The following is a 15,854-nucleotide window of genomic DNA, read 5'->3' as shown; positions in this document are numbered from 1 at the left end:
ATCATTTCAGTCTCTCCACTAATATTACTCTGAAGACCACTTCAGATTTCTGAGTCAATATGTGTGATTACTTAGCAGCTTTCTTTTCTTTTATATATTTCTTTTTATAGCAAATTTTATTGCTTTTTATACCTGGATGTTTCTATATTTACATTTAAAATATTATTTTCTTTCCAAGTTTCTTGCCTTTCAGATCCCTACTTGTTCGCTTTTCCTACTTCTCTAACCAGTTTTTCTGTGTGTTGACACTCCCTTGAACTGGGAGACAAATTATGGAGGACCAAGGGCTTCATTTCCATTGTTGCCCAAAAAGGCCATCCTCACCAACGAATGCATTTGGAGCCATTGGTCAGTCCATGTACATTCTTTGTATATTACTCTAGTAACTTAAAGCTCTGGTTAACTGGCATAGTTTTTCTTATGAGGCTGAAAGCCCCCTCAACACTTCTAATCCTTTTTTTAAAATTTACCAACAGGAGGTCCGTTTTCAGTTCACTGGTATGCTACCAGCATTCACTTCCGTATTAGACATGCTGTATCTGTGTCTCTCACTAAATATTTATATCCAGTTACTGGCAGAATGCACTTCTTACCTTCATCAATTTTATCTAGCTTTGTTGGCTGATGTGTACACATATACATTTGGTGGCTCCTACATCTAAGTGTTTAAGTGGAAAGTTTACATGGATTCTGCCCAACTATGTCAAGAATATAGAATTCACAAATGACAATTTCAAATAGATTCTCTCCTGTTTTTATGAACCTATTAAAGAAGATGTTTAACTTGTCCTCCAGACATTTTTCTCCCTGCCACTCTTCCAGTATCTTACATTTGACCTTAAGAAAGAATCATGGTAAATCATGCTACCCTCAAGTCTGGGCATACAAACACTGGAAACTAGATAGAGTGTACAGGAATGACCTGTGAATAAAAATATTGTCTATAAGAACTTCCTACACTCTGGACTTTTCTGTTTTTTTGGTTCCTGGAAGACAGTGGGTTTATATCATTCATTTCTTTATTCCAAAAGCCAAGTGTGTGTAGGGCATTTTTGTGTTCCTCAAAAGTCATGACCTTTATACACTTTCAAGAAGAAAAGGACAAAAGGAAGAAGGGAAAAACAAGTATTGTATGCTTAGCTCCAAGTATACTCCATGCTTTGGATATCTATAGTGCACTTTTTGTCTGACACTGATATATGGGAGAGAGAACTGCTTCTAGTTGAGACTTGATCATCTCAGTCTTTCCACTAGTATTACTCAGACTACCACGTCAGATTTCCTAGACAATACACGTGATTACCTGGCATCTTTCTTTTCTTTTATGTCATTCATATTTTTTAGAAAATTGTATTGCTTTTTTTAAACTGGATGTTTTCTATATTTACATTTAAAATATTAATTCCTTTCCCAGTTTATTCCCTTAAGATCCTACCTGTTCCCTTTTCTTACTTCTATAACCAGACTTTCTGTCCACTGACATTCCCTTGAACTGGGAGACAAATTTGGGAGGACCAAGGGCATCATCACCATTTTTGCCCAAAAAGGCCATCCTCTGCCAGATATGAATTTGGAGCCATAGATCAGTCCATGTACGTTCTTTGTTTATTGGTCTGGTATCCGAAGGCTCTGGTTTATTGGCATTGTTGTTCTTATGGGGTTGAAATCACCTTCAGCTCTTCTAACCTTTTTCAATATTTACCTACAAGAGGTCCGTTTTCAGGTCATTGGTTTGCTACTAGCATTCACTTCTGTTTTTGACATGCTGTATCTGTGTCTCTCAGTAAATATATTTATCGAGTTCCTGGAAGAATGCACTTATTAGCTTTATCAATCTTACCTAGTTTTGGTGGCTGATGTATATAAATAATTTTGGAGGCTTCTACACTTACGTTGCTAAGCGGAATGTTAACAAGGATTCTCCCCAACTATGTCTAGAATGTAGAATTCACAGATGACAATGTAAATAGACTCCCTCCTGTTTTTATGAACCTATTGAAGTAGACATTTAACTGGTCCTCAAGCCATTCTTCTCCCCTGCCCATCATCTGGTAGATTACATTTGGCCTTAAGAAAGAATCATGGTAAAATATCCTAAACACTCAAGTCTGGCCATGGGAACACTGGAAGATAGATAGGGTAGTACTGATATCAAATGGGAGTACAGAACCGAATTAAAAAATCCATGTTATACTTTGCTTTCCTGATGTCTGGTAATTTTTTTGGTAAAAAAAAAGGATTTGGGAATTCATCATTTGAAATAGGTACACAGTAGTTACAGTGTTGTACTCATTCTATAGCTGGGCCCCCTTTGTGACCAAAATCATTGCAGAAAATTTAATTGGAAAACAGAATTTTTGATTACACAATGAGGAACATTTACAAAGTCCCCTATCAAGGAATTTACAGTAAGAAATTGAAATACAATATTCATTCAATTAAAGGTTGTAGAGAAAATACTGGCATTTGGGATAGAGAGAAAACACAGAAAATTGAACTTTATGTCACAGGAATGAACCAGGGAATAAAAATATTATCTAGAAGTATTTCCTACACTCCATGTTCCTAAATCGTTTCTACCCATGCTAAGCCCCTGGCTAACTTTCTACATTCAGAGCATGTAACGACTAGAGAAGCAGAGAGAAGTCTCTACTTTAGAGTGATGTAGTACATACAGGTTTCCACTGTGTTTCCTGAGACATACCTGGTAAGGACACTCTCGAATCTGGTCAATGTAAGGAAGTGTTCAGCATGTAGATCACGGTAGTGCTCAGTGACATTATCATTAGAACCTCCCTGAAAACTCTCTTATAATCTGGTGACCCCTAGCTCCTTCTGTTGTCATGACTGCAACTGCCTCTCCGATTTTCCTTCAATACCTCTAAGGTTTACTATTTGGCCTAATTCAGAGACAATTTGGAAGTGAGAAAAAAGAGGATGAAGGATATGAAATGGAGAGAAGGAAGCTGGCCATCTGTCTTGGTATAAAAAAACAAGGAAAAATATGTGGTGCTTTGGAAAGCTTAGTATGTCCTTGTTAGGTGTTGAGGGGTAACTCTGAAGAGATAGCCTTTATCTTCGCCTTCCACATAAGGGAATCAGGAGTCGGGAGCCTCTCAGAAGCATCTGGACTTCCCTGTTCTTTTGCTTTCTGGAAGTCAGAGAGTTTATATCATTCATTTCTTTATTCCAAAGCCAAGTGTTGTGAATGGCACAGTTGTATCCCTGACAGGTCATGGACTTTATACTTTTTGTCAAAAAGAGAAAGTTACTAAGGAAGACGGGATGGACAAGCATTATGTCCTCAGCTCAGAGTTTACTCTTCAATGTTTTGGATACCTATTGTGCAGTTTCTGTCTGATACTTCTATCTGGGAGAGAGAAGTGCTCTAGTTCAGATATCATCATCTTAGTCTTACCATTTGTATTACTCTGACTATCATTGTAGATTTCCAAGTCAATAGGTATAATTAGTTGGCAGTTTACTTTTAGTTAATATCTTTCATTTTTTTGGAAATTTTTTTGCTTTTTTAACTGGATGTTTCTATATTTTCATTTAAAATGTTATTTCCTTTCCCAGTTTCCTGCCTAAAAGATCTTTAACTGGTTACCCTGCCCTTCTACTATAACCCTCCTTATTACCCCTTGACATTACCTTGAACTTGGAGTCAAACCTAGGGAGGACCAAGGACTTCTCCTTCCATTGGTGCCCACGAAGTCCATCCTCTTCCACATATGCAGTTGGAGCCATAGCTCTGTCCATGTACATTCTTTGAATATTGTTCTAGTATCAGAAAGCTCTGGTTCATTGGCATTGTTGTTCTTATAGCGTTAAAGCCCTTCAGCTCTTGTAATCTTTTTTTAAAATCTAAAAACAAGAAGTCAATTTCCCATTTACTGGTATGCCACTAGCATTCACTTCTGTATTTGTATAATCTAGCTGTGTCTCTCAGGAAATATCTATATCTGACAGAATGCATTTCTTACCTCCATCAATCTTGTGTAGTTTCGGTGGCTGATGTATGTATATGTACTTTTGTTGGCTCCTACAGCTATAATTTTAGCTGGAATTTTAACATGAATTCTGCGCATCTAGGTCAAGACTGTAGAATCCACAAATGGCAACACCAATTAGTCTCCATCCTGTTCTTTTGAAACTACTTATATTGAGGCTTCACTGGTCCTCAAGTCATTCCTCTCGCATCCCATCCTCCTATATCTTATGTTTGACTTTAATAACGATCATGGTAAAATATCCAAAACCCTCAAGTATGGCAATGAAACACAGGAAGGTAGATATTGCAGAACTGATATCAAGTGGGACTAGAGAAACGAATTAAATAGTCCATGTGGTACTTTCATTTATTAATGTCTGGTAATTTTTTGATAAAATAAGGTTTTGGGAGTGTGTCATTGAAGTATGTATACAGTATTTACACTGTTATGCTCATTCTATAATTGGGCCACTTCTGTTGCCAAAAATCATTGCAGAAATGGAATTGGAAAAAAGAATTTTTGAGTACACATTCAGGAATATTATAAAGTCCCCTACCATGGAATGTACAATAAGAAAATATAATATAATATTCATTCCATTACAGGACTATAGGGAAAATCCTAGTGTTTGGGAAACTGATAAACCTGAGAAAATTGAACTATAGGCCATAGGAATGGACCTGGGAATAAAATTATTATCCATATTAATCTCCTCCACTCTAGGTTCCTAAATCTTTTCTACCAATGCCTCGTCCCTAGCTATCTTTCACCATTCAGAGCATGTAATCATTAATGAAGCCAAGAGAATTCCCTAGCTTTAGAGATACAGTATGTAAAGTTTTCCACTGTGTCACAGGAGACACTCCTGTAAAGTGCACCCTTGAATCTACTCAACGTTAGTAAAGCAGTTCAGCAGGTAGTCCATGGCAATTCTCTGTGATATCATCATTAGGCCCTCCCTGAAAAATCCCTTACATCCTGGAGAGCCCCAGCTTCTTCTGTGATGTCAAAAGTGTTGTCGTGTCTTCAACTGCACCTCGGATATTCCTTCAGTACCTCTAGGATTTACCAATTAGCCTTCTGTTCAGAGTAAACAGCCATTTGGAAGGGAGAACAAAGAGGATGAAGATATCAGAGATGGGGAGAAGGAAGCTGGCCTTCTGTCTTGGCATAAAAGTAAACAAGAAATATGTGGATCTTGGGAAAACACCCTGGGAAGATGGCTTTAATTCTTTTGTTCTATGGGATCACCAAGCTCATGGAGAAGTTGCTGAACATCCTAAAGACCTTTTTCCAGATGGTAAAGTTTCTAGATACCCCTTATTAGATTTTGATGGCCCTGGGGATTGTATGGCTGATGGTAAATGTTTCCCAGAATGAGTGCTAGAGCCAGGTTGATGTTTAGATGCTTTAGAAGACATGGAAATTTTTTCATATACTTGGGCTAATGGCACAAGGTCTACATGATTTTTTTTTTCGATGTGGACTGTCCTTCAGACGTTTGTAAATATTAAAAAATGGTTTTGTATCTTTGAAGTGTAATTTGCACAATGACAAATCACTTTGAGCATGGAGAACACTTTCTGTAGCACTAGAGAGGGGTGAAGAAATTCCCTGAAACCTAGGGCAGATGGTAAACATGCCTTTTCAGTTGAAGGAGGAGTTACTTGAGCATCTTGGGACAATATGGAATGTCCGGCATGCCCTTGTAAGGATTGGCAACTTTCCACAATTCCTTAGTCTTTTTTGAAAATTCGATGTCCCTTTGGACAGATGGAGAATGTGTGAGTCTCACCTGAGGAGTAGTTGTAGCTTTTGGTGTCTCTTTGGCAGCAGAAGATGGCACAAGATCCCTTTTGGAAGAAGGGGGAAGGTTGAAACTGTCTCCCTTAGAGAAGAAATTTCTAAAGACTCCCTCAAAAGGATAAAATCTTAACACTTTGTTTCTAGAAACTCGATGCCTGTGGCCCAATTTGGTATATGGAGAATGTCAAGTATTTCTCCACAGAGTGGACATGTGAAATAAATCTAATTGGGTAGATGGGGATAGTTGTAAAGCATGCTGTTCAGATGCAGTAGATCCTACGACATCCTTCTCACATGAGGAAGGTCTTAATGTATCGTGTATATATGTGGAAATACTGACTGTGATGTCAGAATGGGGGGAATGTATTAGAGCTACCTCTGAGATGTGACCTCTCCTAGAGAAACAGTGGCATATGTGAGAGGTCTGAGACAGTCATGTGCAGATAAGGAGGTTCTAGACATCGTTGTGTAACTGTGTAAGTTCCAAGAAAAATTTCCTCTGCATGAAAAATGGAAAGAGACTTTCATATTGAAGTATTGAAGTGTCAGGTTCCCTACCCTGCTTGATAGGCAAACAGGTTCCAAGGCCCCTTCAGGAGATAAGGTAAAATTGAAAGGCTTTTAGGTATTTGGCAGTTGTTCTGTGTCAGTTTGTGGGTATAAAGAAGGACTGGAAACCCTTTGTGCATATTTGGAAGAGTGTGTAGCATCTTCTGTAGTTGGGGAAGACGGCTGATCTTGAGGAGATTAAGAAGTTCCTATAGTCATCTGTGAAGTTTGCGGAGGTCATATCCATTCTTTGCACAAATGGAATCCAAGGAATCCCTTTCCTCAGATGTCGAGGATGCTACAGACACTGGTGTTTGCATATCATGTTCCCCTACTCCTCGTTCATATATGGCTGGATCTATAACCTTCTCTACAGATGCAATATGTCCTAGAACATCTTTTGTACATGTGTTGTGTCCACAAGCCATTTCTGAATATGTGGCTGTGGGTAGAACTCCTTTTGTAGATGTTTCTTGTCCTGCAGTCTCTTTTTGAGATAGAGTACTACTCAGAGAATCATGCTCAGTTTTGGGAAATTCTAGCATCTCTGATGTACATGTGGAAAATTTTGGAGCCCCTCTTTTCAGGACAGAATGACATAGAGTCCCCTGAGGAGGAAGTGTATGTTTTATCTTCTCTGTACATTGTATCAATATGGAGTCTACATGGCTCATTGACAGTGTGTTATGATAAACTTCTCTCTTTTGGGCCTGATGACAAGTCAGGAGGGTCCTTTTCGGTGGTAGAGGATATTTGAATATTTCTCTATTTTATAGGGACATTGGAAGTACTGGGGGAGATGGTGAGGTTGCTAGATCATATTTTTTATGTGAAGAAGGCACAAGAGTTCCTTATGTGGACTCACAATATTCTAACATATCTTGTGTGGGTGTGGAACTCTCAAGAGCCCTTTCAAAAACTGGCAATCATTCTTGATCTAATGGTGTACATGCAGAAAGTTTTCTCTCTGCTTGGACTGTTATGTGTGTTATGATGTTGACTTGAGGATTTATGACTGTATTTTGCCCCCCTTGGATCATAAGTGATGATTTAAGTCCTTTTTTAATAGTAGAGGACTTTGAAGTTTCTCTTGGATTAATAGGGATTTCAGAAATCCCCGTTGTCAGCAGAATCAGTTTTCAACTCATTTTACCCAAAGCAGATTGCATAAGGCACTTTGGTGGAGATGGGGGACATTTTGAGTGTCTTTGTGAGTGGACATAGCTCTCTGCCAAGCTTTGGCAGTTGGCGAAGGTATTAAAGTCTCGTGTTGACTCCTCCATTGTTGGTGGGATTGCAGACTGGTACAAACATTATGGAATTCAGTCCGGAGGTTCCTCAGAAAATTGGACATTGAACTGCCTGAGGATCCAGCTATACCTCTCTTGGGCATATACCCAAAAGACACCCCAGCATATAAAAAAGACATGTGCTCCACTATGTTCATAGCAGCCTTATTTATAATAGCCAGAAGCTGGAAAGAACCCAGATGCCCTTAAACAGAGGAATGGATACAGAAAATGTGGTACATCTACACAATGGAATATTTCTCAGCTATCAAAAACAATGACTTTACGAAATTCATAGGCAAATGGTTGGGACTGGAAAGTATCCTCCTGAGTAAGGTTACCCAATCGCAGAAAAACACACATGGTATGAACTCATTGATAAGTGGCTATTATCCCAAATGCTTGAATTACCCTGGATGCCTAGAACAAATGAAACTCAAGACGCATGATGAAAATGTGAATGCTTCATTCCTTCTTTAAAAGGGGAACAAGAGTACACTTGGCAGGGAATAGAGAGGCAAAGATTAATACAGAGACAGAAGGAACACCCATTCAGAGCCTGCCCCACATGTGGTCCATACATACACAGCCATCAAATTAGACAAGATGGATGAAGCAAAGAAGTGCAGGCCGTCAGGAGCCGGATGTAGATCTCTCCTGAGAGACACAGCCAGAATACAGCAAACACAGAGGCGAATGCCAGCAGCAAACCGCTGAACTGAGAATAGGACCCCTGTTGAAGGAATCAAAGAAAGAACTGGAAGAACTTGAAAGGGCTCGAGACCCCATATGAACAACAATGTCAAGCAACCAGAGCTTCCAGGGACTAAGCCACTACCTAAAGACAATACATGGACTGACCCTGGACTCTAACCTCATAGGTAGCAATGAATATGGTAGTAAGAGCACCAGTGGAATGGGAAGCCCTGGGTCCTGCTAAGACAGAACAGCCAGTGAACTAGATTGTTCGGGGTAGGGCGGCAATGCGGGGAGGATGGAGAGAGGAACACCCAGAAGGAAGGGGAGGGGGAAGGGGGATGTTTGCCTGGAAACCGGAAAGGGAATAACACTGGAAATGTATATAAGAAATACTCAAGTTAATAAAAAAAATATAAGCTCGTGTTGAAAGGGGGCAGGACTTAATACATTTGTGGAATATGGAAATCAATGAGATTACCTTTTAAGCAGAAGATTTGCAGACCTCTTTATTTGATGGGACCTGTTTTACCTCCCCTTGACCAGAGGGGTCTTCTCCAACAGATTTGGAGAAGAATTGGAAAGACTGGAGACATGTAGGATTGGGAATTAAAATTTGAAACTCCTTTGGAAACTCTGTGGGACAGAAGAGTGAGCAATACTGAGACCTCAGATAAGGAGAGACTGCCACCCCTCCCACCTGTTTCCCACATCCCTAGCCCAAGAGGAAACTGCATAGTGCCTCTGAACACATGTATATAGGAGCAGTCAAGCTGCAGGAGCCCTGCAGTCCAAACTTCATCTGGATCAGAACTACTCCAAACAGCATCCTACACCCAAATCTCCTGTGGGGTTGGTCAGTCTGAGACCATCACAGGGACGGAAACGCCTGAGAACTCTGCTGACATTCCTGACTAAAGAAAAAAACAAAAACAAAAACAAACAAACAAAAAAAAGACAAACAAACACCTAGCTCCATCTGGGCCTCCTGTGCATAGGGAAATAGGAACAGTAGGATCTGGACGTTTCTGGTTGTGCCTCTCATATAGAGCTGAAAGTCAGCCCGATTTTTCCATATTGGCTGTAAACAAATAATTTTCTGTGCCTTGGAAAGGGTTTAAAATATTTTCATTAACTTTTGATATGAAATTAGTTAGGACTTTGAGAAAAAAGGGGCAGAGAGGCCCTAGAATGTATGTATTTAAAATTCTTTTGCTTTCTAGAGTCTAACTTCTTAAGTTCTTTGTAAATTTTGGATATTACCCACTACCAGATAAAGGATTGGTAAAAATATTTTCCAAATCTGTTGGTTACAGTTTTGTCCAAATGATGGTGTCTTTAGCCTTACAGAAGCTTTGCTGTTTTATTAGTCCTATTTGTCAATTTTTGAACTTACACTCTACGTCTTTGGTTTTTTGTTCAGGAAATTTTCTCCAGTGCCCTTGTGTTCAAGACTCATTCCCACCTTTTCTTGTTTTAGTTTGAGTGTTTCTGGTTTTATGTGTAGGTCCTTGATTCACTTGTACTTAAGCTTTGTACATGGCCATAAAAATGGGATAATTTGGATTCTTGTACATGCTGACTTAACAGTTGAACCAGATGATTTTTGGAAAATGCTATGTTTCTTCCTTTGGTTTTATATCTTTTGCCAAATATCAAGTGATAGGTGTGTGGGTTCATTTCTGGGTCTTCAACTCTATTCCACTGGTCTATCCATCTGTCTCTGTACCAATACCGTGCAGTATTTATCACTATTGCTCTGTAATTCTGCTTGATTTCAGGGGTGATGATTCCCCCAGAAGTTCTTTTATTGTTGAGGATAGTTTTTGCTATCCTGGCTTTTTCTTATCCCAAATGAATTTGCAAATTGCTCTTTCTATCCCTGTTAAATAAGTGAGTAGGAATTTTGATGGATATCACATTGAATGTGTACATTTCTTTTGGCAAAATGGTCATCTTTACTATATTAATCCTGTCAATCCATGGGCATGGAAGCTCTTTCTATCTTCTGAGATCTTCCTCAATTTCTTTCTTCAGATACTTGAACTTCTTGTCATACAGATCATTCACCTGCTTGGTTAATCTCACACCAAGATATTTTATATTATTTGGAACTATTGTGAAGTGTGTGGTTTCATTATTTTCTTTCTCAGCCTGTTTATCCATTGAGGAGAGGAAGGCTCCTGGTATGTTTGAGTTAATTTTATACCCTGACACTTTGCTGAAGTTATTTTTCAGGTTAAGAAGTTCTCTGGTCGAACTTTTGGGGTCACTTAAGTGTATACTATCATATCATCTGTAAATAGTGATATTTTGATATCTTCTCTTCCAATTTGTATCCCTTTGACCTCCTTTTGTTGTCTGGTTTCTCTGGCTATGACATGGTGGCCTGTTTTGAATAAGTAGGGAGAGAGTGGGCAGCCTTGTCTAGTCCTGATTTTAGTGAGATTGCTTCAAGTTATTCTCCATTTAGTACGATATTAGCTAGAGGTTTGCTGTATATTTCTTTCACTATGTTTAGAAATGGGCCTTAAATTCGTGATCTCTCCACGACTTTTATTCTGAAGTTTCATGCCCACCTCGCCCGGCAAGGAAGACACAACAAGGTCCGATTTTTCTCTACAGCCTTTATGGCAGGACCACCTCTTTGGTGATACAGGGACCTCTAGTGGCAAAAGCACTTACCTTATATAAACAACAGGCTGTGGCTATGCTAATTATCCTTCAGGGATTGGCGGAGAATGAATCACCCCACTATCACCCCTCCTACTTTTTCTTCAGGGATTGGCAGCGCATGAATCCTCATTAGTTTATTACCATCCCATCGAACTGACGCCAGGTGCAAAACCCGCACATGTGCAGTATCGTTGATCACCACAGGAGGGCACCGGATCACCTCATTATCCTATAGCCACCCTGGCAAAGGGACAAGCCTGCGCATGCACAATAAATCGTTTTCTACCAGACGGGACTGGATGTAGGCACCATTAATGTTTTACCTCAACACTCCCTACACTGAAGTGTTGTTGAATATTGTCAAATGCTTTCTCAGCATATAATGAAATGGCATGTGTTCTTATCTTTGAGTTTGTTTACATGTTGGATAACATTGACAGTTTTCTGTATATTAAATCATCCCTGCATCCCTGATCATGATGGATGATTGTTTTTTAGATTCGGTTCGCAAGAATTTAATTGAGTATTTTTGCATCAATATTCATAAAGGAAATGTGTCTGAAGTTCTCTTTCTTTGTTGGGTCTTTGTGTGGTTTAGGTTTAAGAGTAATTTTGGCTTCATAGAAGCAATTTGATAGTACTCAATTTCAATTTTGTATACTAGTTTGCACAGTAATTGTATGAAGTCTTCTATGAATGTTTAATGAGATTCTGCCCTGAACCCATCTGGAACAGGGTTCTTTTTGTTTGGGAGATCTTTAATAACTGCTTCTATTTTTTTAGGATTTATGGGGTGTTGAGATAGTTTATTTGATCCTGATTTAACCTTGCTACCTGGTATTTGTCTAGAAAATTCTCCATTTCCTCCAGATTTTTCCAGTTTTCTGTATATAGACTTTTATAGTGGAATCTCCTGATTTTTTGAATTTCTTCAGATTCTGTTGTTGTGTATCCCTTTTCATTTCTGATTTTGTTAATTTGGATACATTCTCTGTGACCATGGGTTAGTCTGCCTAAGGGGTTATATATCTTTTTGTTTTTCTCAAAGAAACAGCTTCTGCTGTTTTTGATTCTTTGTAAAGTCCCTTTTGTTTATACTTGGTTCATTTCAGCCCTGAGTTTGATTATCTCTTGCCTTCTACACCTCTTGGATTCACTTATTTCTTTTTGTTCTAGAGCTTTTATGTGTGCTGAGAATCTGCTGATATAGGCTCTCTCCTGTTTCTTCTCCCAAGCATTCAGAGCTATAAGTTTTCCTGTTACCACTGCTTTCATATGTGACATATGTTTGGAAATGTTGTATCTTCATTTTCATTAAGTTCTAAGAAGTCTTTAATTTCTTTCTTATTTCTTCCTTGACTAAGTTGTCATAGAGTAGAGAATTGTTCAATTTCCACGTATACGTGAGTTTTCTGTCATCATTGTTATTGTTGAAGATCAGTTTTTCTGTGTGGTGATCTGATAGAATGCATGGGATTTTTTCTATCTTCTTGCATATGTTGAGGCCTGTTGAGTGACCGATTATATGGTAAATTCTGGAGAAGGTTCAATGAGGTTCTGAAAATAATGTTTTTATAGGATGGAATGTTCTATAAATATCTGATAAATTAATTTGGTTCATAATTTCTGTTAGTTTCTCTACATCTCTGTCAAATTTCTGTTTCCATGTTCTCTCCAGTGATGAGAGTGGGGTTTTGAAATCTCCTACTATTATCTATCATGTGAAGTGAAATGTATGCTTTGTACTTTAGTAAGGTTTCTTTTATGAATGCATGTGCCCTTTCATTTGGAGTATAGATACATATGATTGAGAGTTCATCTTAGTGGATTTTTCCTTTGATGACTATGATGTCATCATCCTCTTTATCCTCCTTAGAAAGTCATGTCCTTCCTTATCTCTTTTTTAAAGACTTTTAGTTGAAAGTCAATTTTATTTGATATTATAATCTAACTTCAGCTTGGTTCTTCAGGCAATTTTCTTGGAATTTTTTTTTTCCAGCCATGTACTCTGAGGTAGTATTCATCTTTGTCTCTGAGGTGTGTTTCCTGCCTACAGCAAAATGCTCAATATTCTTTATGTATACATTCTGTAAGTCTGTGTCTTTTCATTGGAGAATTGAGCCCATTGATCTTGAGAGATATTTATTTTTCTAGTTAGAGGTAGAATTATCTTTGTCTCCCTTTTCATTTCCTTGCAAGGAAATAATATCCTTGTTTTTGGTATGATGTATTTTCTCTCCTTGTGTTGGAGTTTTCCATTTATTATCTTTTGTAGGCCTGGATTTGCTGAAAGAGATTGCATACATTTGGTTTTGTCATGGTATATATTGGTTTCTCTGTCTATGTTACTTGACATTTTTACTGGATTCAATACCCTGCTCTGTCGATTTTGCTCTCGTAGGGACTATTTGATATCTGTCCAGGATATTCTCACTTTCATAGTCTCTGGTGAGAAGTCTGGTGTAATTCTTATAGGTCTCACAATATATGTCACTTGGAACTTTTGCTTGCTGCTATTAATATTCTTTCTCTGTTTTGCACATTTCGTGTTTTGACTATTTTGTGATGGGAGGAATTTCTCTTCTGCTCGAATCTATTTGGAGTTCTGGGGCTTCTTGTATGTTTATGGGCATCACTTTCAATAGGTTAGGGAAGTTTTCTTTTTTAATTTTTTGAAGGTATTTACTGCCCCATTAACTTGGAAGTCATCTGTTTCTTCTATATCTATTAACTCAGGTTTGAACTCTTCATTTTGTCCTGGATTTCCTGTATGTTTTGGTCCAGGAACTTTTTGTTTTTACATTATCTTCATCAGTTGTGTCGATGATTTCTATGGAATCTCCTGCCCCTGAGATTCCTCTTCTATCTCTTGCATTTTGTTGGTGATTCTTGTATCTACGTCTCCTTGTCTCTTCCTGTGTTTTTCTATCTCCATCTTTGTCAACTTTTTGCTTTTTTTATTATTTCTATTTCTATTTTCAAGTCGTTCACCTGTTTCGTCATGTTTCCTGCAATTCTTTCATTGATGTTTGTGTTTCCTCTGGAAGGGCTTCTACTTGTTCACTTGTGTTTTCCTGCATTTTACTGAAGGAATTCTTTAGGTTTCTCTCAAAGTCCTCCATCATTACCAACAAATGTGATTTTAAATCTAAATCTTGCTTTTCTGGTGTGTTTAAATATCCAGTATTTTCTTAGGTGGGATAACTGGGCTCTGCTGATGCCAAGTAGTATTGGTTTTTGTTACTTAGATTTCAAGCTTGCCCCTGGTGTTCGTTTGTCTTGCTGCTTCTGAGAGTGACTTACCCTGGTGTAGTCCTCTGTGTCAGCACTGTTGTAGAACTCTTTTCTTGTTTTCTTTCAGCCTTACCTGCGAACAGGTGTTCTGTTCCCATATGTGTAGGCACTCCTGGAGACCTTCTTCCAGCTCTAGGAACAGGCAGGAATCAAATGATCATGACCTTGATTTTTCCTGTATGTCCTTGCCCTCCATGGGTATAGTTGGCACTGTGCGAAACCCTCTTGGGCCTTTATGGTGGAAGGCCCTCTGACTTCTCAGGAATATCCACACTCCTGAGGGTCCAGCACTCTCTGCTATGGAATTGAATACAGGGAACTGTTTGGCCATTCAGTGTAGTCTTCGGTGCAGACCGGAATCGTGGGTACCAGAGGCTGACCGTTCCTATATCCCAGTGTCCAGAAGCACTGCTCAATTTCTCCTTGCATCAGTGATGAGGGCTGAGGTACGCATGTGTCAATCTTACCTGCAGCCTCAGGATTTCCTGCGAATTATTTTTATTGCAAAAATTTAAATGTAAATATGACATTCTGGTTCTTGAGTTGGTTTTCTGGAAATTTAACTGGAAGAGGAAAGGCCTCACTCTCTAGCTAGAGAGCTACCTATACAAATACAGAAATTACTAATGAAAAGGAAATTTCTTTAAAAATATTTCAAATTATAAAAGTATTCCTTTTCTCTGTTAGCTGTGGGTTGGTTGTTTATTTGTATTTGTTTGTTTGTTTTAATTGAATATGGAGAAATATGTACAATACATCAAAATAAGTGTAAAATGCCTAACAATAGAATCCTCTTCATTCCAGCAATTTTTCTACAAGAGCAGAGTCCACTGAGTGGTCAGTATAATAGACCTCCTGCTTCATAATTGTCAGAGCTTTAAGTCTGTCTCATGTTCTCTCCACTTGGATTTTTATAAATTTTTCATGAATGGGTACAGATCTAATCTAATAGATCTAATAAGCTAGTATACCTAACTATGTCGTCTACCCCTTGAGAAAATTTTGTATTGTTTTGCTTTTGTTGTTGTTGTTGTTGTTCAGGGAGCTGTGTTTTTCATTCTCCACAATATAAAATTAATCTAGTGATCAATTAGTGAATAGAAATGAAAATTATCTGTTGTGATGAGAAATTTCCCAAAATAGAGTTTACACAAAGGTAAGTCTAAAATGTTTGTGGTACACATGCACACATGCTCATGTCCCATGTAGCTGACAAGCATTCAATACCAGATCAAATTAAGTGATTTGTGAAATTAACTTAAATTACACAGAAGCAAACTCATAGGGAATACATTTTTTACTTAGCTGCATTTATAAGTTACCAAATGGTTGAAAAGGATGTAAACAAATACTGTTATCCTTCATTGTTGTTTATATTAACATTTTAATTCATGTAAAATCTCTAAGTGCTCTTTCTCTATTGTGTTTCTCTGTGTGTCTCTCTCTGCATGAATATATAGGCACACATGTGTATGTGGCATACAAGTGTGTATGTGTGTGTGTGTGTGTGTGTGTGTGTGTGTGTGCATGTTGGTGTGTGTCTTATATT

The sequence above is a fragment of the Rattus norvegicus genome, chromosome Y (genome assembly GCF_036323735.1).
Source record: "Rattus norvegicus strain BN/NHsdMcwi chromosome Y, GRCr8, whole genome shotgun sequence".
In the NCBI taxonomy this organism is placed as follows: Eukaryota; Metazoa; Chordata; class Mammalia; order Rodentia; family Muridae; genus Rattus; species Rattus norvegicus.
Note: the sequence above shows the minus strand (reverse complement) of the source record.